This window comes from Cervus elaphus, chromosome 19, assembly GCF_910594005.1.
Source record: "Cervus elaphus chromosome 19, mCerEla1.1, whole genome shotgun sequence".
Classification (NCBI taxonomy): domain Eukaryota; kingdom Metazoa; phylum Chordata; class Mammalia; order Artiodactyla; family Cervidae; genus Cervus; species Cervus elaphus.
In genome coordinates, this window is record NC_057833.1 from 42,055,396 (window position 1) to 42,078,412 (window position 23,017).

Below are 23,017 nucleotides of genomic sequence, written 5' to 3' on the forward strand. Positions count from 1 at the left end.
GTTCGGGCTAGAACATCAGAAAATTGAATTATTTAGTTATGAGTGCCTATGTTGTAGCAGGTTCCAACACAGGCACCAAGGACATAGCTGTAAATGGAAAGGCAAAGTTCCTGCTGTCGTAGAGATGCCATTTTTAAAATTGAAGTATAGTTGATTTATAATATTCTGTTAATTTCAGGTGTATAACATAGTGGTTCAGTACTTTTGTAGAGTATGCTGCATCATAGGTAATTACAAGATAATGGGTAAAATTCCCTGTGCTTTATAGTATATCATTGTTGCTTATTTATTTTATATATAGTAATTTGCCTCTCCCCTCTTTCTACTCCTCTTTGGTAAACACAAAATTGTTTTCTATATCTGTGTGTCTGTTTTGCACATATATTTTTTTTAGATTCCATTTATAACTGATATCATATAGTATTTGTCTTTGTCTGACCTTTCACTAAGCATAATATTCTCTAGGTCCATCCATATTGCTGCAAAAGGCAATATTTTGTTTATTTTTATGACTGAGTGGCATTCCATTGTATATAAATACTACATCTTCTTTATCTAGTCATCTGTTGATCAGTATTTATGTTACTTCCTTGTCTTGGTTATTATAAATAGGGCTGCTATGAAACATTGAGGAGCATGTATCTTTTTGAATTAGAATTTTCATCTTTTCCAGATATATGCTCAGGACTAGGATTACAGGATGATATGATAACTCTATTTTTAGTTTTTAAAGGAAACTCCATATTGTTTTCTATAGTGGCTGCACTAATTTACATTCCCATGAGCAGTGTAGGAAGGTTTCTTTTTCTCCACATCTTCTCTAACATTTATTAGTTATAGACTTTGTGAGGATACCATCTTGACAGGTAATGGCAACTCACTCTAGTATTCTTGCCTGGAAAATTCCATGGATGGAGGAGCCTGGTAGGTTACAGTCTATGGGGTTGCAAAGTGTCAGACACAACTGAGAGACTTCACTATGCTACTACTACTATCTTGACAGGTATGAGGTAATACCTTACTATGGTTTTATTTGCATTTCCTAATAATTAGCAATGTTGAGCATCTTTTCATTTGTCTGTTAACCATCTGTATGTCTTCTTTGGAAAAATTTTTATTCATAAAGTCTCTGCCATTTTTTGATTGGACTGTTAGGTTTTTTGATACTGAGTTGTATGAACTGCTTGTATATTTTAGATATTAAGCCAATGTCAGTCTCATCATTTGCAAGCATTTTCTTTCATTTCATAGGTTGTCCTTTTGTTTTGTTGATGGTTTATTTTGCTGTTCAAAAACTTTTAAGTTTACCTAAGTCCCACTTGTTTATTTTTCCTTTTATGTCTTTTGCCTTGGGGTGCTGATCTAAGAAAATACTGCTACAATTTATATGAAAGAGTGTTCTACCTAGTTCTTTTCGAGGAGTTGTGGGCTTTTATACCTTACATTTGGTTTTTTAAAGTATTTGAGTTTATCTTTGTATATGTTTTGAAAGAATGTTCTTATCTCATTATTTTACGTGTGGCTCCCCAGTTTTCCCAGCATTACTTGTTGAAAAGACTCTTTTCTCTATTGTATTAGAAATGCCACTCTTAGTGGGGAAGTCAGATGTTAGACAACAAAAATAAGACAACTTCAAACAGAAAAAAGTTCTATGTAGACAATAAAAATGGGTGATACATAAGTGAATCATTGGTAGAGAGCGCCTTCTTTAGTTCGGACGGTATAAGTAGATTTCTCTGAGGAGATGACATTTGAACCGAGACTTGCCTGGTATGAGGATCTCACTTCATGGAACTCAGTGCACAAAAGCCTAAAGGCAGTTGTATTTTTGTATTTTGTGAGGAACAGAAAAAAAGGCCAGTGTAGCTAGAGCAAAGAGAACTTAGGGAGTGAATGAGGGTAGTAGGGCATTAGGCTGGGATTCCAAGGTCGGTGGGAAACCGTGAATGTATGTATGTGTGCATGTATGTGTATGTATCTTTGGATGTGACAATCTGATTTTTGTTTTATTTAAAGCCATGGAATAGAAGCTGTCACCCAGGGAGAGAGAACAGAATGAGGAAAAAGGAAGGCCTGCAGTTATTTTAATTTTATGAAGAGACTCATGAAGAAGAAGTGGTTAGAGATATGGTCAGAAATATGTTTTCTTACGTGCTTTCCCTATTACACTGAAAGCTGTTCCCCAATTGCCAAGAAAAGTGTCTTGTACCAAATTGTGCCAACAAATATTTATCAAATTAATTTCAAACAGATGAAATCAAATAGTAAAGTAAGACTCCCAATTATGGTATTTTTTATCAGTGATGCTAAAATTTTATTTTTTTCCAAAGTCTACCTCTTTGACTTTTTGACTTTAGTGTGTGTATTTTTCTTCACCATAACTGATACATAGTATAGTTTCTCAACCCTTAACTTTCATAGGATTTGACTGTATGACTTGCTTTGGCCAACAACATACAGTAGAAGTGACAGTATGTCAGTTCTGAATGCAGACCTCAAGGAGCCCTGAGTGTCTCTTCTTAGATTCTTGTACTTCTGCCGTCACTATGAGGAAGACATGGCTAGACTAGACCCAGGAGGAAGGTTAAGAGATGTATAGAATGTTGCTGCCCCTGTTGTGCCTGGTCAAGCCCAGCCTAGAGCAAGGTGCCCCTGGCTATGCTTTAGGAGTTTAAGTAAGTCCAGCCTAGATTAGCCTCAATCAGTTCAGTCAACTCATAAGCATAGAAGTTAGAAAAATGAAGGTATGGTGTTAAAAGCACTACATTTTGGAGTGGTTTGGTGTACAACCATTTGTTGCTGTTCAGTCGCTTAGTCATGTCCAACTCCTTGCAACCCCATGGACTGCAGAATGCCAGCATTCCCTGTCCTTCACTATCTCCCAGAGTTTGCTCAAACTCATGTCCATCAAGTCGGTGATACCATCTAACTGTCTCATCCTCTGTCATCTCCTTCTCCTCCTGCCTTCAATCTTTCCCAGCTTCAGGGTCTTTTCTAAGGAGTCAGTTCTTCGCATCAGGTGGCCAAAGTATTGGAGTTTCAGCTTCAGCATCAGTCTTCCCAATGAATACTCAGGGTTGGTTTCCTTTAGGATTGACTGGTTGGATCTTCTTGCAGTCCAAGGGACTCTCAAGAGTCTTCCAAAGTTCAAAAGCATCAATTCTTCAGTACTTATCCTTCTTTATCGTCCAACTCTCACATCCATACATGACTACCGGAAAAATCATAGCTTTGACTAGATGGACCTCTGTTGGCAAAGTGATGTCTCTGTCTAGGTTTGTCATAGTGAACTGATTTACCAGTCTTTTAAGGGGATGACCTAGTTGAACAAACTGTAGGATAATGAGGTATTGATGGGTGAATCAGAAAAGGACATGAAAAAAAGAAGTTTGTCATCTCCCACATCTGACTACATCCTAACATTTCATGAAGGTTCTAAGAATCCAGTAGGAATATCTGCAGATTTGGTTTAGAAAGGCACATGGTTTTGAGACATGATTGATTTTATTCCCTGTATAAACCCTGCTAAATTAACCCAAACTCTGGGGTAAAATGATAAAACTTTTGTACATGATATTAGTGCTTGGAGTTTAAGAATCATAATTTATGATGACATATAAACTTCATTATAGATGTTGGATTACATTATTAAATTACTTACCATCTTAAGTATATTGAAAATGATTTATTCATGGATAAAAAAGGAAAAATGACAAAGCTTATCTTTAAAGAACTAAGAACTGCTAATTTTGAATTTAAATTTAAATGTTGAGAAGACTATTGCCAAAATCAGGAGAACATGAAAAGTAAACTTAACATTAAAGGAGATGGTATCTGGAGTCAGGGATATACAGTGCTGAGTTTTAGCTTCACCACTTACCTAGCTGTGGCAGCTGTGAGAACATACCTCTCCAAACTACAGGAAGGATAACTGATGGCTTTGGCTGTTGGCTTTGAAATCCTTTATTGTGTTAGAGTTGAGGCCATGCCTTCCATGAGCTACTCAGGTCAGTGACCAAGAATGGCGAGATACCAAGCTGGCCCATTGTCTCTTATGACTTTGACTCAAGAAATCCCAACAATATTGCCAAAACTTCCTAGACTATGGGCAGTCTTAAATTCCTCTCCCTTTCCCCTTCATCCTGGGTCAGACTTGTAGTCTGGTTTCTCTCCCCACCTCCTCCAGATCTTTTCATACTTTCTTTCACATATGTTTCCTTTAACAAAATTTTTGTGCAGTTTATCCCATCTTGGCAACTGCTTCTGAAGGAGCCAGATTATCACAATACCCAGAGTCTCAGTTTTCTCACATGTTAAATAGAATGTATTCCATAGGATCTTAATAAGGTTTAAATGAATCAATGAATTTAAAGCAAAGTTTTACAGTGACTGGCATTTATAAAGGTTAGATTAATTAAAGGAACTTTTTATTGTTGTTATTGTTAACATTGCTTCTTAGTTTTTGTTTGTTTGTTTGTTTTTAAGTGAAAAACATGCATTAGCAGATCCTAGGCTGAGGACTATCTATTGCAGAGAAATAGGTGTAAAATAAATGGAAAACAAAATAATAATCATGAAGCATGAAGCACTCTATATACACAATTAATACAAATAGTCAAATAAATCACAAACACCTAAGACTATATCACCTGTTAGCTGCCATCTAAAGTGAAAGGTGATATTTGTTGCCAGGGTGAAATAACCTGGCCTTCATGTTATAGAGACTTTGGGGACCAAGCTTTCTTTGCTGATGGAAAAATTCAAGGGCATTCAGGTTAAACCAGGCCATCATCTCCCAAATATAAATAATGTTAGAGAAAGGTTTACAAGTGCAGCAAAATGGTTTTACTGGCTTGAATTATCCCAATAACTACATATCTTCAACATTTTGCTTAAGTTGAGGGCATACAGTTAACTAATGGTCTTAATTTGATAGTGATTATAATTTGGATCACACTTTATTCAACATTATTTGACTGAGAATGAAGCTGGAGGGCAACCAAACATTTTTTTTTTTTTTTTTAAGGAAAATAAGACAACTTAAAAGGGAAAGGGAGTTCAGTATGGCTTCTTTCTAAGGTCAAACATAATTAAAAATTTTTGAAGAATAAGGAAAAATTACTGAGGGAATTATTTTTCTTGTTCTAAACATTGTACCCAGCATATAAATTCTCAATAAGTATGTTATATTCAATTGTACTGAAATGCTTCAGAAATAGCATGCAGAATTGGAATCATTTTTTTTTTTTATTAGTTGGAGGCTAATTACTTCACAACATTTCAGTGGGTTTTGTCATACATTGATATGAATCAGCCATAGAGTTACACGTATTCCCCATCCCGATCCCCCAGAATTGGAATCATTTTTATGTAGATCTTTCCTACATATCTAAATAGAAGGATGAAAGTAGGATGAATAAGATGATCATTCAAAGTCATTTCCAGCTTTCAGAATATTTATAACAGTATTTTAGAATGTCTAATCCAATTGTAAATTCCACTTTCTGTAGTAAAGTATTTGAATTACTTATTTCTTATAGAGCTAATCAGGTTAACTTCTAATTATGTAATTAGAAATCAAATTATCTATGGTTGGGAAAAGTTGAACAAAAAATTGTTGTATTTGAATAAGTCAAAGCTATAATTCTGGGACATCAAATGGACCTTGAAATGTTGCTGTTGCTTTGAGAAGAGTTTGGGACCTCCAGTGAGCATCTTTTAGAATTTATCAGGACTCTGTTGCTTTCCTTATATTAACTCCTTCCGGCAATGAGTAGATCATTGGTTTTAAGCTGTTGTAACAGTGCTAAATTATTTCATATTTACGCTTCTCTTTTTTTCTGTTCTTCTTTCTACCCTTCAGAAATAGGTGTCAGACATACCTGTTTGTGATACCAGCTCAGCTGGTAGAATTGGTGTGTCCTTGGGAAAGGACTTTGACCTCAATTTACTCTTAATCTCCTCCTGAGCTCCTAATAAACTGTTGAGCCCACAGTAAATACTCAATAATATTTGTTGAATAGATAATTTTGTGAAATGGAATCAACAAAGTATTTACTCCAGATAATTATTATGAGGATTAATTCAAAGTCAGAGACTGCCAAACAGTTGGTTATCTTGTATGTTGCTGAATATTATGTAATTAACTATATTAATGTTAGCACTATGATCCTACCTTGATTCACAATTCAGACCTAGTATGAATAATCTTCTTCAATAACCTCTTAATTTCTCCCTGTTTTCCATTTCTTCTCTTTAACCCTTATTTTCCAAAGTAACACCGAAATTTATTTTTTAATATACATTTTATTACAAGTCCATGACCCATAGCTCCCCATTTGTTTTTATGGAAATGACCTTCAGACTCCTAACAGTAAAAAAAAAAACAGAAAACTAAAACTCATACACCCAAATCTGTGTCTTTAATTATTTATTTATTACATCCATGGATCACTAAGTTATTATGCTACTTATATTATAAAACCTAAAAGTAAAGCTTATAAAAGCTGAGATCATATTTAAATAGTTTAAAAGTTTTTTTTTTTTTTTTTTGCTAATCCTGATGGTTCTATTTAATATTCAAGCCAGAATATATACTTAGGATAAAGTCTATATTAACAATTGAGATATCAGATTGTCCTCTTACATATATGTTTTTCTGACTTTGCTAGACCTCCTTGAAATTATAATTTTTGTTTGTAAAATTTCTGACAGAAGGCTGGTTCTACTATTAAAAATGACAGCTCCGCTCTTCTCATGGAGTTGGCCTCTTTCTGCATATTAGTCTTATCTTCAGTTCATGGGCTTCTGCATTTATTTTTTATGGTTGCTATAACAAATTACCACAAACTCAGTGGCTTAAAAGAACAAAATTGTACTCTCTTGCAACTCTGGAGGCCAGATCTTTGAAATCAGTTCCACGGGGCTGAAACCCAAGTGTTGGCAGAGTGGCATCCCTCTGCAGGCGTGCTCCAGAAGCCTGTCCTTCCCTTACCTCTCTGCCTCTTCTGGCTTCTGGTGTGTGCAGGAATTACTTGGTTGGTGACCACATCAGTCCAGTTTCTGCCTTCATAATTACAATGCCTTCTCTTCTGTATGTGTCAAATCTCCCTCTGTCTTTTATTAAGATGCATGTGATTGCATTTAGGACCCACACTGATAATCTCAGATAATATACCCATTTTAAGATCCTTAATTTAATCATAACTGCAGAGTCCTTTTTTGAAAATAAGATAGCATTCAGAGGTTGAAGGAATTGCAACATGGATATCTCAGGTAAGAAAGTATTTTTCAAACCACCACAGTTTCTCTGCAGAAATGTTTAATAAACCTGCGTAGGCAGAACTCTGCAGTGATTCCCAAATTCTTAGTGCTTATGCCTCATTTGAGTCCCTCCTCTTGAGTGTAGATGGTACTGTGATACGATGTATTTCATTCCTGTGATTATGTTATGTTATATGGCAAAGCAGATTTCAAAGATGCACTTAAGGTCCCAAGTCAGTTTATTGAGTTAATCAGAAGGAAGACTATTTGGGTGGCTCCAGCTTAATCAGGCGGAAGTCCTTACAAAGGAAGAGATTTGAAGGCTGAAAGGTTTTTCTCTTGCTGGTCTTCACCTTCTCTTGGTGAAGATGGAAAGGACTGTGACTCCTACAGCCAAAAGGAGGTGAATTCTGTCAACAACTTGAGTGAGTTTGAAAGAGGATGGCAAGTGTCAGATAGGATGGAAGCCTCAGTCATTTCTTTAATTGCAGCCATATGAGACCTGAGCAAAGATCCAGCTGACCCATGCTGGACTCTTGACCATTGAAAACTGAGAAAATATATGGTTGTTATTTTAAGCCACTTAATGTGTGATATACTGTTAGTGAGAAACAGAAAATAGTAATAGAATAGCCAGTTCCCACAATGTGGTGGTTATCATGGAGAAGGCAATGGCGACCCACTCCACTACTCTTGCCTGGAAAATCCCATGGAAGGAGGAGCCTGGTAAGCTGTAGTCCATGGGGTCGCTATGAGTCAGACACAACTGAGTGAATTCACTTTCACTTTTCACTTTCATGCATTGGAGAAGGAAATGGCAACCCACTCCAGTGTTTTTGCTTGGAGAATCCCAGGGACGGGGGAGCCTGGCGGGCTGCCATCTATGGGGTCGCACAGAGTCAGACACAACTGACGTGACTTAGCAGCAGCAGCAGCAGCAGCAGTGGTTATCAGGTTTGTCTCACAGGCAAAAGGTCCAAGTCTGAAACTGGATGGAAAAAGCATGCATACTTTGGGCTTCCCTGGTGGCTCAGGGGTAAGGAATCTGGCTGCAGTGCAGGAGATGCAGGAGATATGGGTTTGATTCCTACGTTGGAAGATCCTCTGGAGTAGGAAATGGCAACCCACTCAAGTATTCTTGCCTGGGAAATCCTATGGACAGGGGAACCTGGCAGGCTACAGTCCATGGAGTCGCCAAGAGTTGGATGTGACTTCAATTCAGTTCACATCAGTCGCTCTGTCATGTCCATCTCTGTGACCCCATGGACTGAAGCACGCCCCTCGTCCCTGTCCATCATCAAATCCCAGAGTTTACTCAAACTCGTCCATTGAGTCGGTGATGCCATCCAACCATCTTGGCCTCTGCTGTCCCCTTCTTCTCCTGCCTTCAATCTTTCCCAGCATCAGGGTCTTTGCAAATGAGTCAGTTCTTCTCATTGGGTGGCCAAAGTATTGGAGTTTCAGCTTCAGCATCAGTCCTTCCTATGAATATTCAGGACTAACTTCCTTTAGGATAGACTGGTTGGATTTCCTTGCAGTCCAAGGGACTCTCAAGAGTCTTCTCCAACACCACAGTTCAAAAGCATCAGTTCTTCGATGCTCAGCCTTCTTCATGGTCCAACTCTCACATCCATACATGACTACTGGAAAAACCATAGCTTTGACTAGATGGACCATTGTTGGTAATGTCTCTGTTTTTTAATATGCTATCTATGTTGGTCATAACTTTCCTTCCAAGGAGCAAGCATCTTTTAATTTCATGGCAGCAATCAGCATCTGCAGTGAATTTGTAGCCCAAGAAAATAAAGTCTGTCACTGTTTCCACTGTTTCCCCATCTATTTGCCATGAAGTGATGGGACCAGATGCCATGATCTTAGTTTTCTGAATGTTGAGTTTCAAGCCAGCTTTTTCACTCTCCTTTTTCACTTTCATCAAGAGGCTCTTTAGTTCTTCTTTGCTTTCTGCCATAAGGGTGGTATCATCTGCATATCTGAGGTTATTGATATTTCTCCCGACAATCTTGATTCCAACTTGTGCATCATCCAGCCTACCATTTCTCATGATGTACTCTGCATATAAGTTAAATAAGCAAGGTGACAATATATCACCTTGACCTATTCCTTTCCCTATTTGGAATCAGTCTATTTTTCCATGTCCAGTTCTAACTGTTGCTTCCTGACTTGCATACAGATTTCTCAAGAGGCAGGTCAGGTGGTGTGGTATTCCCATCTCTTGAAGAATTTTCCACAGTTTATTGTGGTTCACACAGTCAACGGCTTTGGCATAGTCAATAAAGGAGAAGTAGATATTTTTTTGGAACTTTCTTGCTTTTTCGATGAACCAACCAATGTTGGCAATTTGCTACCTGGTTCCTATGCCTTTTCTAAATCCAGCTTGAGCATCTGGAAGTTCATGGTTCACCTACTGTTGAAGCCTGGCTTGGAGAATTTTGAGCATTACTTTACTAGCATGTGAGATGAGAGCAACTGTGCAGTAGTTTGAATATTCTTTGGCATTGCCTTTCTTTGGGATTGGGATGAAAACTGACCTTTTCCAATCCTGTGGCCACTGCTGAGTTTTCCATTTTTGCTGATATATTAAGTGCAACACTTTCACAGAATCATCTTTTAGGATTTGAAAAAGCTCAACTGGAATTCCTTCACCCCCACTAGCTTTGTTCATAGTGATGCTTCCTAAGGCTCACTTGATTTCACATTCCCAGATGTCTGGCTCTAGGTTGGTGATCACACCATCATGATTATCTGGGTCATGAAGATCTTTTTTGTTTAGTTCTTCTGTGTATTCTTGCCACCTCTTCTTAATATCTTCTGCTTCTGTTAGGTCCATACTGTTTCTGTCCTTTATTGTGCCCATCTGCATGAAATATTCCCTTGGTATCTCTAATTTTCTTGAAGAGTTCTCTAGACTTTCCTATTCTATTGTTTTCCTCTATCTCTTTGCATTGATTCCTGAGGAAGGCTTTCTTATCTCTCCTTGGTATTCTTTGGAACTCTGAATTCAAATGGGTATATCTTTCTTTTTCTCCTTTGCCTTTCATTTCTCTTCTATTCACAGCTATTTGTAAGGCCTCTTCATACCACCATTTTGCCTTTTTGTATTTCTTTTCCTTGGGGATGGTCTTGATCCCTGCCTCCTGTACAATGTCAGGAACCTCCATCTATAGTTCTTCAGGCACTCTATCAGATCTAATCCCTTGAATTTATTTGTCACTTCTACTGTATAATCATAAAGGATTTTATTTAGGTCAAACCTGAATGGTCTAATGGTTTTCCCTACTTTCTTCAATTTAAGTCTGAATTTGGCAATAAAGAATTCATATACATGACTTAGTGACTAAACAAAAACAAAAAAGCAATACAAAGTCACTTAGCCTTTTCTAAGATGAGATTAGCTAAACCTAGACAAAATTGTCCTTTGATAGGAACCCATGTAAACTGCCCAATGTGGCTGAATAAAGGAGCAGATGTGCCATTGTCAATCTCTCAGCCATGTGGGCTTCTCAATTTACTCATCTTAGGATATTTTGCTTAACATTTATTTGACATATAACTGATTGACTAGTTGAGTATCTGGCTGGTCTAACAATATCTGAAATTATCAACATGATATTTAAAGACCTCTACAATGTGATGTCAACCTGTTTTTTGATTACTCTCTCCCATTCTACCTCTCATCTTCTTGGTCCTTTTGTTAAACAATACTGAAACACTTACTGTCCTCTAAATGCACAATTCTATTTTCCATGATTTTTAAAAATTCTCTTTCAACAGCTTCACTGTGAATGCCCTGTTACTCTTCACTTATTAAGCTCCCTTTCATTATTCAAGATCCAGCTCAAATATGACCTCTTTTGGAATCTTTTTTCATCAACTACTGTATTTGGTATGGCTAAAATTTGTCAATGTCCATTAGGCCTTTGCACATAACTTTGGTATAGCACTCATATCACAGTATATTATAGTGTATTTTTATTGCTATAAAAGCATCATATATATTTATTGCTGAATTGTGAATGTCTTGAAGCCAAGAACTGCATTTTATCAATGTCTCATTTCCCTATTGTAGTGGGCATCCTCTGTTTTGATAATAGCACATTCTTTTCCTTGGGAAGGAATTCTTTCTTCATGTGTTTTGTGTTGACCGTTGCAGTCTTCTTGTCCCAATGTGGGCAAGACAGATTGATCAATCATCATACCCTAATGTCTTAGTTCACAGACAGGGCTGGCACAAGACCTAAACTGAGCCAATACAAGCCATTTCTACTTTCTAAAAATGACCCCAATAAGGAAGAGCTCTGTTCTATTCGTTTGTAAGATTTTGGGGAATGGAAGCTTAGACCCTCCTGAAACCATAAGCTGGATCTGGATAAGTGTTTTTCTCATTAACGAAATAATGCCAGTAGGCAGAAGAAGCAAAGAGAAGAGATGAGAAATCCTAAAAGACCCTGAATATGGATGTCCCCGAGGCTAGACCTAACCCTGGCTTTTCAGGTATCCCTACCTTTTCATGACAGCTCATTTAGGGCAAGTGGGTTTCTATATAATTTACGGAGTTCTGGTTAATACTTCTAAAGTATCTAACAAGTAGACTGGCTCACAGACTGAGTACCCAGTAGTTGTTAAATCAATAAACGTTATCCTAAAGATCTTTCATTTTTTTTTTTTTTTTTTGGTGAGAAAGGGCACTATTATATTTACCAGAAGGAGAGAAACTAAAAAGAATCTCAAACATATACAAAACATTTAAAACGTTATTATTAGGACTCCCTTGTGTTGGTCTTACTGTTACACACAACAAATCTTCCTAGTAATCTGGCCTCTGTTTCTCACACCATCATTACACACTTCACAGGTAATTAAATGTCTATGACGAGTAGGGATTACCATGGCTAGACTTGGACTCATTTGCTTTTGACTTGTTGACACCTTTAACTTTGTTGTTTTCATATTTTCATTTCTACTGACACATTAATTTCTGTAATCTTTCTTTACCCTACTTCAGCCAAATATTTAAACAATTACTGATTTGTAGAAAATCTCCAAGTCCTAATCCTTTCTCTTTCAACTCTTGATCTGAGACTACAAAGGCAATGTTCTGTACACTTCTGTTTATTCATTGCTTTTTGAAAACTTTCTAATAAAAATTATTTGAGAATTAATAATTTTGGAAGCTTGACTTTTTCTCTAGTTTGATTTAAAAAATAGTAAGAATTTTAAAGAAAATATCAGGTCTCAGAATATTAGAAAATTTATGGACTTTAAATATCATTCTCAGTAATTCTAATAGTAAACATTTAGGTTGTTATAACCTTTTAAGAAATATTTCCTAACACTCCTGTGAGAATGAATATAGGGAATTTTAATGGAGGGTTCCCATTCACTAACATTCCAGTGACATGCTTATAGTCAATTTTAGGAGATGGCCATATAAAAGGAAAATTGCAGTATAATTAATGATCAATGGAGGTTTGGTACTCAAACAGAAAAGAATGGAACAGTATTCAGGTTCATAATTAGATTTTAATTTGTGTATCTTTTTAAACTTTTCTATTTGACAGACATCTGAAGTCCTCAACTTTTACCATTTAGGATCTGTCACATGAAGATCATCAGTCATTAAAAACTGAACTGAGTCTAGAAGAAATTAAGAGAAAACCAATATTATTTTTCAGAAAATGGTAAAAACCATCATCTTGATGGATAGGGAATTTGAAATCTTTTTTTTTTCAGGTCCTTATATCAAACAAGTGCAAGCAATAATTAATAATTGCATCTTCAAATATTTTTATAATTGACAGTAATTAATAATTGCATCTTCAAGTTATATTTATAATTGCATTTTATAAGATTAACAAACAAGTGTGAGTATACCTTTTTTAAGATTGTTCTGCTTTAACTGCTGATATAATACTGCTATAGCAAACATAATATGGGATCATAGAGCTGTAATAACTTTCAAATTTAAATGGTTATTTTCTGTAACACATAGTTATATACATTGGGCTTCCCTGGTGTCTCAGCCCGTGAAGAATCCACCTGCAATGCAGGAGATGAAATGGCTGAACGACTTACACAAGCATAATATTATCATGGAGCCGTAATAGTTTTCAAACTTAGATGCTTCTTTTTTGTAACACATTGTTTGTATACATGGAGCATAGATTCATGTCTGGACGAATCTGAAGATTTTCAGACTAATGGAAAGTTTTTGAATTGCCACGCACAGATAATACTGTAGTAAATTACCTATCTGTGGTAAACCAAGGGCATGTTTATCCAAAATTATTATATAACCCTTCCCTAGTCTCATCTAAAACACAATGTTATTCATATTAAAACACAAAATGATTTACTTTGTAGCAAAGCTGGCATTTAAAACAGTAGGGATATGATATTCAATAAATAGTATTGAAATAGCTCTCTATTTTGAAGAAAGTAAAGTTATATCTTTCCCTTACACTATAAAGTCTTGCTGAAATAAATATTCAGTGTTATAAAAGAGAGCAAGGATTATCATTATGACTATGAATCATTTATATCATTTTGAATTTTAATAATTTCAGGTAACATTCTTTATTTAGGTTTATCTTAATATTCAATGATTAAGTGTGCTATATAATACTGTATCCAAATTTAGAATTTATCGTGTGTGAACTAGCAATTATGGAATTAGTATAGTAGGTATATTCTTTATATTAGATTATGCAGTCTTGCATATATATTCTCAAAAGATAAAAATTAATACTTTATATTAATTTTTCTTCTGATTGCTCTGTTTAGTTTTCTTCTAAAACTATCTTCTGATTGTTATCTGATATATGCAAAACCCTTTTCAGTGTACCCACTTTAAAGGAATTCTACTTAATCACAATTCTAATTTTTCTTTTAATTTAAGAAATTGCCTTCATTTTTACAGAAGATGTTCATGTGGCATGACTATCCTTCTGTGGAGTCTGTCATAGTAATTGAATTTTGGCTGGATTCTGGAGATGTGCTCATAAAACATGAAACTTCTTCAAGACTATGGAACTAGTAAATATCAGAGCTAGGATTAGACTCATGATAACCTTGACTATTCTTAATAATTAAGCTATATTCTTCGCTGAGAACTTTGAATTTTGCTCTGCAAAATTTTCACATTCAATGCTTTCTCTTTACCCTCACAACCAACAATTTGGATCAAATGTCTTCACCTTTGAAAAAACTATGTGGTAAAATACAATAATAAAACTTGCCACCCTACCCATCTTTATACAATGCAATGGTATAAGGTACATTCATAACATTGTGTAACCATCACTGCATCCATCTCCATAACTCTTTTCATCTTGTAAAACTGAAACTTTGTACCCATTAAACAATAACTCTCCATTTTCCCTTCACAGAAGTCATCCATGAACCCACCTAGAGTCATCCTGTTAGAACAAAAGGTACTCCTAGTGCTTTTGTCACTTAGAAATTTACAATGGCTTAAGGAGCCCTTTGTCAAGGTTGGGGTCAAAGACACATAACAATAAGAAATGCTCCTCATGCTCTTGTCACTTAGGAAATTACAAGAGTTTTACATCCACTGAATCACAGGAAAAGCAAGGGAATTCCAAAGCACATCTGCTCTTGCTTCATTGACTACACTAAAGCCTTTGACAATGTGGGTCACAAAAAAATGGACAATTAGAATTGGGAATACCAGACCTATCTCCTGAGAAACCTGTATTCAGGACAAGAAGCAACGGTTAGAACTGGGCATGGAACAACAAACTGGTTCAAAATCAGGAAAGAAATACGTCAAGGCTGTATATTGTCACATTGCTTATTTAACTTATATGCAGAATACTTATATGCATATCTAATTTAACAGATATGCAACTGATAGCACTCTAATGGCAGAAAATGAAGAGGAACTAAGAGTCTCTTGAATAGAGTGAAAGATAAGAGTGAAAAAAACTGGTTTAAAACTCAGCTTTCAAAAAAATAAGATCATGGCATCTGGTTCCATCACTTCATGGCAAATAGATGTGGAAAAAGTGGAAACGGTGACAGATTTTATTTTCTTGGGCTCCAAAATTACTGTGGATGATGACTGCAGCCATGAAATTAAAAGACGCTTGCTCCTTGGAAGAAAAGCTATGACAAACCTAGACAGTGTATTAAAAAACAGAGACATCACTTTGCAGACAAAGGTCCGTCTAGTCAAAGCTATGATTTTTCCAGTAGTCATGTATGGATGTGAGAGTTGGACCATAAAAAAGGCTGAGTGCTAAAGAATTGATGCTTTCAAACTGTGGTGCTAGAGAAGACTCTTGAGAGTCCCTTGGACTGCAAGGAGATAAAACCAGTCAATCATAAAGGAAATCAACCCTGAATATTTATTGGAAGAACTGATGCTGAATCTGAAGCGCCAATACTTTGGCCACCTGATGGGAAGAGCTGACTCATTGGAAAAGACCTGATGCTGGGAAAGACAGGACAGGAGGAGAAGGGGACAACAGAGGATGAGATGGAATCATCAACCTAATGGACACAAGTTTGAGCAAACTCCGGGAGATAATGGTGGACAGGGAAGTCTGGCATGCTGCAGTTTATGGGGTCCCAAAGAGACGGACACGACTTAGCAACTGAACAACAACAATGCCAGGAACCAAGGCCGGAGACCTAAGTTTGAATGTGTATGTATATAAATATATACATGTGTTTTTCCTATTGTCTCAAATACAGTATTTGTCTTTTATGACTTCTTGTTTCAGTTAGTATAATTTTCTTTAAATTTATTCATGTTGTAGCAAAATTTACTTCCTTTTTAAGACGAATAATACTTCATTGAATATACTACATTTTGCTTATCCATTTGTCCTATGATAGGCACATAGATTGCTTCTAGTTTTAGCTGTTGTGAATAAATTTAATATGATCATGGATGTACAAATATTCTTCAAGACCTTGCTTTTAATTCTTTTGCTTGTATACTAAGAGGTGGAGCTACTGAATTATATGGTAATTGTATTTTTAATTTTTTAAGGAACTTACACTGAATGTATGTGTCATTTTACATCCCCAACAATGGTTCACTAGGGTTCCAGTTTCTCTACATTCTTGCCAATATTTGCTTTCCATTTTTTAAAAAAGTAGCCATTCTAATAGATATGATGTAGTATCTCATTGTAGTTTTGAGATTTGCATTCTCCTAGTTGTGGCATTGATTATATTTTTATGTGTTTATTGACTATTTATGTATCTTTTCTGGAGAAATGTCTATTCAAGTCTTTTGTGTTTTTAAATTGGATTATTTGCGTTTTTTTGTTGTTATTGAATTTCAGGAGTTACCTATACTGTTTGTTTTTCTCATCAGTTATATGATTTGCAAATATTTTCTCCCATTCTGTGCATACCTTCTTTATTCTATCAATATTATCTTTTGATGCACACATTTAAAATATTCATGAAGTCCATTTTGTCTATTTTTTCTTTTGTTATTTATGCCTTTGGTTATATCCAAAAAATCAAAGTCAAATCTAATGTTATAAAGATTTTGTCTTGTGTTTTGTTCTAGGAATTTTGCTTCAGGTGTTATATTTAGGACTTTGGTCCATTTTGAGTTACTTTTTTATATGGTATTAGGTAAGAGTCCAACTTCATTCTTTTGCATGTGGATATCCAGTTTTCTCAGTACCATTTGTCAAAAAGCCCGTCCTTTCCCCACTGAATGGTCTAGGTGCAGTTAAAATCATTTTTACATATACAAAAGAGTTTATTTCTGGGCTCCCTATTCTATTCCACTGGTCTAAATACCGTGTTTATGTCAAAATTACACTGATTTGATTACTGTAGTTTTATAGTAAGTTTTGAATTAAAAAGTGTGAGCCCTCCAGTTTTATTCTTCTTTTTCATAATTGTTTTGGCTGTTTAGGGCCCCTTGATATTCTATTTTAGGATATAATTTTACATAAACCATCATTGGGATGTTGATAGGGCTAATATTCAATCTGTTGATTGCTTTGGGTATTGGCATTTTAACCATATTAAATCTTCTAATCCATGAATATGTGATGTGTTTCCATTTATTTGTGTCTTTTTAATAGTAACATATGTCTTACTATTTTATCTTCTTTATTTTAGTGATGTTTTCTAGTTTTCATTATACTAGTGCTTTAGTTCCTTGGCTAAGTTAATTGCTAAATATTTTATTTATTTGATGCTATTACAAATGGGTTTGTTTTTGTAATTTTATTTTTAGATTGTTCACTATTATTGTATAGAAATGCACTTTTTCCATTGACTTTGTGTCCCACTACTATGGTGAGATCATTTTAGTTTTAACAGGTTGTGTGTATATATGTGTGTGTGTGTGTGAAATCACTAGGGTTTTCTACATGAAAGATCATATCATCTGCAAACAGAGATACTTTTTACTTCTTCCTTTCCAATTTGGTTTCCCTTTATTTCTTTTCTTACCTAATTTCTTAGGCTAGAACTTCTATTAATCTACAATCTCTATCTTTGTCGGGACTAAAGCAGTCTTAATTTTTTTCCTTGTTTTTATTTTATTTATTTTTTCTATCCTCATTTCAGTTATTCTTCCACACTTTACTCTGTTATAGAGTAATCTTTCTACATTTTAAACATGATCTTTAAGGGCCGCTGATATCCCCAAAGCTGAAGTCCAATTTCTTAGCACTGCACTTAAAGTAAAAGGACTCCTACACCACACCCTACACTCCTTGGACATAGATTGCATTTTTATTTTCCGACTTTGGTGCTTTACCCATGGTTTTCTGTCAGCCTAGATTTCAAGTCTTTCTTATCATTCATAAATCTCTGCCTTTAAAATCCAGTTCAAACATCTTAACCTGTCTAGAGCCATCTTTGAGTCTCCCTGTCACTTAATTTCTTTCTAATTTACCCCATGGCACTGTCTCGTGGTTCTTTTCACACTTTAATTCATATTAGCATTAGTTTCTCTCTCTCTGCCACAACCTTTAAATTCCTTGAGGGGAGGAATTGCTTATTTTACTTCTTCTCCAGGTTATATGGAGTAGCACATAGGCCTGTAAGTATTATTAGTAAATGTTCAATACATAGTTGTAGAATGGGATTCTAAACATATTTATATATGTTGAGGAATAAGAAGTATAAAATAGTAGGAATCTGAAATATTGATTTCTGTTTTCTGAGTTCTCTCATCTTTACATTTCTTTCACAAATGAGATTGAATATATTTTTTGTTGGTGATACAGGAAAAATCATTTTCTTCTTGTTTCAAATTCTTCTTTTGTAAGCCCAGAGTGTGACTGTGAATTTAAATCATAATAAGGGCCACTGAGAGATGCTATAAAGATAAACCTGAAATAAAATATATTTTACAAAGCAAGTTTTCGCTCACAATGTAAGAAGAATATCTAACCATCAGTGCACTCATTTCTCCAGTTCAGCAACTTTTAAGAAGTGCCGCATATAACTGAATATGTAAAGTAGAATAAAAATCTGACAAATCCCTCCTGGGTACAAAAAGATGGATCAGTCAGAGAAACTTACTCCATAAATTCTGCAGCACACACAAAAGGTGGATTGGAAAGTCAGAGCATCTCCAGAGACACCACCACTTGCAAGAGGATTGTAAATTGTGTGGGATTTTGAGATGAGAGCTAGATGCTTATTCCCAGGGTGTCATAATTAGTCTCTTCAGTGAATTTTTCCTGAGAAACTCATACATAAGTCTATTGTTCAAGACTTTTAAGAAGTCAAGATTGCATTAGAAAACAGATGATGGCTTGACTCATTGTATTGGCCTGTCTAAATTGAAATTCAAAGAATGTAATCTTTTAATTAAATCAAACTCTGCTACAGATCAGGTATATTTCTCCCAGTTGTCATTCTTGGAAAGGCTTCAGTAGTTATTGAAATGTATAGTTCAGTTTAGTTGGTAAATTTACCTGAACGAAAGATATTATGGCCCTTCCTTTGGAAAATATTTAAAAACCAGAACATTACTGAAAACTTATTTATTATTATTCTTTTTAGAATACAATTTTACAAATTGCAGGTTGTCTCATTCTGGAATAACTTCATAATGCTGTTATTTTGATACATACATGTATTCAAATTAGTTAATAAACTATTGTTGAATAGAAGCCTTTTGAACTTACAGCACAGTAAGTATGATTTATAATAAGGTTATCAATTTTCTGTATATGATTGGATACTTTTAAATGCTAAAATATGTTGAAGTGTTATTTCCTCAATCTTGTTTGTACTATAGTTTGTCCTATCTGTGCAAATGTTTTGGCAAGGAATCATTATTACCAATTTTGCTTTTGAACAAATAAACGTTAACATTCAAGTTAACTTCAGACAGACGGTAAAGCGTCTGCCTGCAATGTTTGAGATCCGGTTTCAATCCCTGGGTCAGGAAGATCCCCGGGAAAAGGAAATGGCAACCCACTCCAGTATTCTTGCCTGGAAAATTCCATGGAGGGAGGAGCCTGGTAGGCTAAGTTCCGTAGAGTCGCGAAGAGTCAGACACAACAGAGCGACTTCACTTTTTTTTTAATACACCTTATATGAGAGACATAAATTTGACCTCTCTCTACCTATTTTGTATTATTAATCGTAAGTTCCTTCCCAAGACTCTTGGACTCTAACACTATGTAAGTTTTTAGTAAATTCTGGTTGAATTAAATAAGTGAATTCAGTGCAACTTTCTTGCACTCCTATAGTTGTTTCTAACCGGTTGGTGGATATAACTCTCCATTCTTTTTTTGTTTTTTGTTTTTTGAATAGGTTTCTTGTTCTAGACCTGATAAGCTATATGTTTCCTCAACTATTATTTAGTGAAAATCTTTTTAATATTAATATCTGCGTTAGTATTAAGAGCAAAGACGATACAATGATAAAATCTTGTTCCTTGCAGATTGATGGTTGGAGCAGGCATACAGTTCTTAACAATTTAATGTGACCTGTCCAAAGTAACTTGGGACACTGAGGACAAGAAGGCAGGCTGACTCTGTTTCTTATAGTATGTGTGAGATTTCAGCCACCACTTAGAGGATCAGCAAGAGTTCCCAAAGCGAAGAAGACAGTTAGAGGATCAGTAAGAGTTCCCAAAGCGAAGAAGACAGTTAGGGTATTTCAGAAAGAAGAGAAAACATAACAATGCAAATAAATGACATGGAAATCCTGTCCAGGGAATTTCTGAAATTTTGTAGCTATAAAATATAGTTTAGGAAGGAGCTGTGAAGCATGGCATGAAGGAAACCGTATAGTCGAGTTTTGACAGTGCAACGGTTTTGAATTCTCCTGCTGGGTTCGATTCCTGGGTTGAGAAGATCCTCTGGAGGAGGGCATGGCTACCCACTCCAGTATTATTTCCCGGAGAATCTCCATGGACAGAGGGGCCTGGTGGGTTACAGTCCATGGGGGTCACAAAGAGTCAGACATGACTAAGTGACTAAGCACAGTGTGCGGCTGGCCAAGCTAGTGTATTCTGACCAAGACTGGGATTTTTAACTGGGTTTAGCTGCCTTTGTTGATTGGGCTGAGTTGAAATTGAGGCTTGGTTAACCTTTGGTCTTTAATTATGGAGCAAAGAAGAAGCCAACTACAGTATATATGACAAAAGAAAACCTTTAGGAAACCTATAGGAAACAAAGAAACCTTGCAAACCAAGTATAGATGCTCAAAAAACTAGAGCAGGCACTCAGAAATCTAGTCCAAGATAAAGGGTCTGCATATTCTGGTACTGATGTAACATGTGAGAAAGTTGAGACAGGATGACCATTTTAGGAAGCCTTCTCAGTCTTTAAAATGGAGATGATAAGAAACTGAACCAGTATAATAAGAGAAAAAATGGAGAGGACGAATGAGGTAAGAACAATACGTAGCTAGAGCTTTCAGGCCACTTACATTTAATACAATTATTAGATTTTAATCTTTTTAAAATTTTTAATTATTTATTTTTATTTTTAAATCTTAATTGGGGTATAATTGATTTACGTTGTTGTTAGTTTCAGCTATACAGCAAAGTTATCAATTATACATAAATGTATATCCCCTCTTTTTCAGATTCTTTTCCCAAATAGGTCATTATAGAGTATTGAGTAGAGTTCTCTGTTATACAGTAGGTCCTTATTAGCTATCTGTTTTATATGTAGTAGTGTGTATTGATTTTGTTTGACTTAAGTCTATCATCATTCCATTTTTTTTTTCCCCGTTTTTTAGAACTTTTCTCCCTTTGCTGCTTTCTTTAGATGAGCTATTTTTTCTTAGTGTTTCATGTAATTTTCTTTATTACTTTTTGACTGTATCCTTTTATTTCTTTTTTCCCCACCAATTACTCTAGGGATTAAAATACATATTCTTAAAATATCATAGTCTTATTGTTGCTGTTCAGTCACTATGTCATATCCAACTCTTTGTGACCCCATGGACCACAGCACAGCAGGCTTCCCTGTCTTTTACTATTTCCCAGAGTTGGCTCAAACTCATGTTCATTGAATGGTTGATGCTATCCTACCATCTCATCCTCTCTCGCCCTCTTCTGCTCCTGCCTTCAGTCTTTCCCAGCATCTGGGTAGTTTCCAATGAGTTGGCTCTTCTTATCAGGTGGCCTAAATTTTGGAGTTTCAGCTTCAGCATCCGTCCTTCTAATGAATATTCAGGGCTGATTTCCTTTAGGATTGACTGGTTTGATCTCCTTGTAGCCCAAGGGACACTCAAGAGTCTTCTCCAGCACCACAATTCAAAAGCATCAATTCTTCAGTGCTCAGCCTTCTTTATGGTCCAACTCTCACATCCATACATGACTACTGGAGAAACTTAGCTTTGACTAGATGGACCTTTGTCAGCCAAGTGTTGGCTCTGCTTTTTAATATGCTATCTAGGTTGGTCATAGCTTTTCTTCCAGGGAGCAAGCATCTTTTAATTTCATGACTGCAGTCATCATCCGCAATGATTTTGGAGCCCAAGAAAATAAAATCTGTCACTGTTTCAACTTTTTCCCTTTCTATTTGCCATGAAGTGATGGGACAGGATGCCATGATCTTTGTTTTTTGAATGTTGAGTTTTAAGCCAGTTTTTTCACTCTCCTCTTTCACTTTCATCAAGAGGCTTTTTAGTTCTTCTTCACTTTCTGCCATTAGAGTGATATCATCTGCATCACTGAGGTTATTGATATTCCCCCCTGCAATCTTGATTCCAGCTAGAGCTTCATCTAGACTGGCATTTCGCATGATATACTCTGCATATAAGTTAAATAAGCAGGGTGACAATATACAGCCTTGATGTAACTCCTTTCTCAATTCAGAACCAGTCAGTAGTTCCATGTTCATTTCTAACTGTTGCTTCTTGACCTGCATACAGATTTCTCAGGAGGCAGGTCAAGTGGCTTGGTACTCCCATCTCTTTAAGAATTTTCCATGGTTTGTTGTGATCCACACAGTCAAAGGCTTTGGCATAGTCAGTAAAGCAGAAGTAGATATTTTTCTGGAATTCCCTTGCTTTCTCTATGATCCAGCGGATATTGGCAATTTGATCTCTGGTTCCTCTGCCTTTTTAAAACCAAGATTGTGTATCTGGAAGTTCATAATTCACGTACTGCTGAAGTCTAGCTTGAAGGATTTTGATCATTACCATGTAAGCATTTTAAATGAGTGCAGTTGCATCAGTCTATTTTGGGATAATATTATAATACTTAGAAAAGTTAGACATTTACAAAACATACATATATTTACCCCTCCTCTTC